Here is a 3,935-nt window from a genome sequence, read left to right as displayed (position 1 = left end):
TTCCTTCATTTTGTGTGTTGGGTATTTGTCCCAGCAACGAGAGAACAGTAACTAAGACAGCCTGCTTGCAGGCACTTCAATCTGCTGAGCTATTTGGTGGGCCTACTATTAAATTTTATTAAGCAAGACTATGTTCAATATTCTCTTTTGCACACCACAGAGAGACAAAGATAATGAAACATAATATATTTAAAAATTAAAAAAAAAATCTTTTACATATCTATTTGGTACAAGGCCTTGCTACACAGCTCAGACTCATAGTGATCCTTTTGTCTCAGCCTCCCCAGTGCTGGGATTACAGGCATGCACCACCACACCTGGTTTTGGTGGTTGGCTCAGCATGGGACTGGCATGGCATGTGGTACTGGGGATTGAACCTGGGTTCTTGTGCTTACCAGGCAGGTGCTTAGACCACTGAGCTATCTCTCTGGCCCCATAATATGTTGTTAAGGAGCTAAGAGTGGAATTTAGGAGTGAGCCATGAGATTAGCATATGGCAAAGCTGTCTGGGGAACTAGGCATGATCCATTAATTACATGACCCTGGACACATACGAAGAACGGTTCCCAAAACTGCATGTGGAGGTCTTGTGAGGGCTCAAGCAGGCTTGTAATAGGATGACCTAGACCTGATGCTAGCCTGAGATGTAAGATCCTGGTTCTGCCTCTCAGGACCCATATAGAGAAGTTCTTGAAGGTTTCCTTAAGATTCAGACAGCATAAAAATCTATCTACCTACCTATTAGTTTAAGCTGGCCTTGAACTCACTATGGGGTCCTGGCTGGCCTCAAACTAGCAATGATTTTTCTGCCTCAGCCTTCTGAGTGCTGAGATTACAGGTGTGCACTGCCATGCTCAGGCTGGGAAGCAATTTTTTGAAAACAAATTGTGTCAACATCTGTCTTTTATTTTGCCTGCCGCATATGCACCCTCTTTCTCTTTGGGGTATACGCCTCTTTCTGAAGCTTTACAAAGGGCAAAGTTAAATATTTGCTTTCCTGCTTGGCAGTGAGGGCCCAGCTCTGTGGCTGGAGGCTATATCTTGTGCCTGCAGATCTACTCTTGGAAGCTGGAGTCACAGAAAGGACAAGTCAGAAGTTTTCTTTCACCTGACAGGATCAGTGACAAGGACTGGGAGGTCAAGCTCTCAATAAAAACATGGGATTGAGTCAAACACAAATTTGTTCCTGGCACAGAAGCTGGCCCAGGGGTAAGGTGTGGCTCTGGGGACTCTGGTGGCAGTTATGGCCTGCTTCATCAGGGCTGCAGAAGGTGGCATTGTTGCCAGCTGCTTCACCTCCAGCCCCTTTGAGGAGTCAGTCAGCTCACTTATACCCTTTAAAACCTTTTTCTTATAGGAAGTTTTGAACTCACAAAAGTGGAGATCGGATTCAGGTTTGAATGTTGGCAAGAATTCTGCACACTTGGTACTTGTGTGACTATAATTAACCAGGAGGCATATAGAGGCCAATTGTTTCTCTCATTGTGTTTTCCAGGTTGGCTAAGTGGACTTCAGTACAATCAAAGTTCCAGTCTTTCTCCTGGTAGCTTTGATTAAAAAATGGAATGAGATAGAATAAAGTTATTTCAAGGATGAAGATTTATAGGAATAGCAGCCTGCTTGTGAGACAGCTTGCACCATGTCAGGACTTAGAACTGCTAGATTTTTCTGTTATAAATGACTCCTTCTGCAAGATCAGGGTGAAAAAGCCATTTAAAAAGTTTATAAGGACAAACAAGAAGCTATTGAATCTGTCTATATTTGTCAATGTCAAAGGACAAGTTTTGTTATGGAAATAGAACAAGGACATAATCATGTTAATTAGCTGTTCTAGATTTCAAAAATATGAAAGAAATTGCAAATTTGTGCTCCTTGGGTTGTTTGTTTTCTATATTTAATCCCCCTTGAAAATTCAGCCAACTCACTTATATCCCGCTGTTATTTAGATGACCTGGATTTTCTTTGGAAAAGTCACATTAGAATACAAATATTTGGGGCTTGGTGTGGTGGAACATGCCTGTAATTGTTGCTGAAAAACCAATGTCAAACCAATTGGAAGACTCTGCACTGAGGAAGTAGAAGGCAAATTTTGTTAGGCTAGTGGGCTGGGGAACTTGGACCCCCAAACCCCCAGGCCAGAGTCAGGTTTGAGTTCAGTTTAAATACGGCTTGTAGTAGCATGTACAAAGTTGATGGGAGGTTATTACATGATTGGGTACATGGAATACAAGGATTATGCCATATATTGTCAGGCAGAATTCTGAGAGGGAAGGGCCTAAGAAGAGCAGGTAGAGTTGAAAGTCTCCTTGACTGGGCCAGTCTTCCTCAAACATGATATCCCAGAAGTCCCTGAAGCAAGTTGGAATAATTACATATTTTAAAACACAAGTCAGACACAGTTATTATTATTTAAAAAAAATTTTTTTTTAACATTTATTTATTGTGTGTGTGTGTGTGTGGCCAGCTCAGCCCACCAGGGGGCGTAGTTGGCAGGCATGTGGTGCTGGGGGATCGAACTGCGCTCCCTGTGCTTTGCCAAGCTTGTTCCAAGTAGGTGCTTTAGACCACTGAGCCATCTTTCCAGCCCCAGACACAGTTATTTTGACCCTACATATTGTTGAGGAACATCTGGGCCTAGATAGTCAAGGCTAAATGAATGCAGCTAGCTACATGACAGGCAGTGTGAGTACACTGACAGGCTATGAATTGACTTCTTTTCACTTTTCTTTCTTTATGTATTTGGTACAGGGCTTCACTATGCAGCTCAGACTCGTAGTGATCCTCCTGTTTTCAGCCTCCCCAGCACTAAGATTACAGATGTGCACCACCACACCCAGACTCGGTTGCTGGCTCACTGCACTCTGATGGTGGGGCTGGCAAGGCATGTGGGATTGAGAATCAAGTCCTGGTTCCTGTGCTGGCCAAAGCAGGCACTTAGTCCACTGGGCTATCTCACTGGACCTTATGAATTGGTTTCTGACTTTTGCTATAATATACCTACAACTTCACTGTTGTATTAGTGTGTCCTTGTGTAATCTCAGCACTTGGGAGACTAAGGCAGGAGGATTGCCTTGAGTTCAAGGCCAGCCTGAGTTACATAGTGAGTCCATGGCCAGCCTGAACTACATGGTGAGACTGTCTCAAAACAAAACAAAACAAAACAAAACAAAACTTAAAGAAAACAAAGCAAACATTTTTCTCATTGATATATGATATATGCTTATTGTATAAATGTATTAGAATATAATTTGAAGATTCTGAGAAGCCAGAAGATAAAGTAAAATCACTATTAATTTTGGTAAAAGACAAAGCCCTCTAGCTCATATAAGTACTAAACTTTCTCTTTATTAGTTTCTCTTGCAGTGAGGGCTCAGCTCTGTACTATAGACTTTGTTCAGGAACCCAAGTAATTATACCACTCAGAGACAATTACCTTCTAATTAATATTATTGCTGAATTTCTAGCCTCATTTTTCTAAGTATGTCTCTTGCCATAGTTAAGACTCTTGCACATGTAAAGCACTTGAAAAAAATGTTTAACATAACATAGGTGTTCAGTGACGGTTAGCTATTATCGGCATGTTCTACTTAAAATCTTTTTCTTAACTCTTTTTGAAAATATTTCCTCACTTATAACCAATATTAAAACAAACTGTTTTATGCTATGTAGTTATCCATTATCTGGATGTGTCTTATTTAACCTTTTTTTTTTTGATATTTAAATAGTCACATTCCCCCCCCCCCTTGTAAATAATGGTGTATTTGCATAATTCAGCTTCCTAACCAAGAATTCTTTTTCTGAGTTGAGGTGTTTGACAGTCATGTTATGTAGTTCAGGCTGACCTGGAATTCACTGTGCAGCCCAGGCTGGCCTCAAACTTGTGGTGATCCTGTTGCCTCAGCCTCCTACGATGGAATTACAAGTGTCTGCCACCA

The sequence above is a fragment of the Octodon degus genome, unplaced genomic scaffold, assembly GCF_000260255.1.
Source record: "Octodon degus isolate 3935 unplaced genomic scaffold, OctDeg1.0 scaffold00047, whole genome shotgun sequence".
NCBI lineage: Eukaryota > Metazoa > Chordata > Mammalia > Rodentia > Octodontidae > Octodon > Octodon degus.
This window is presented reverse-complemented; position numbering follows the sequence as displayed.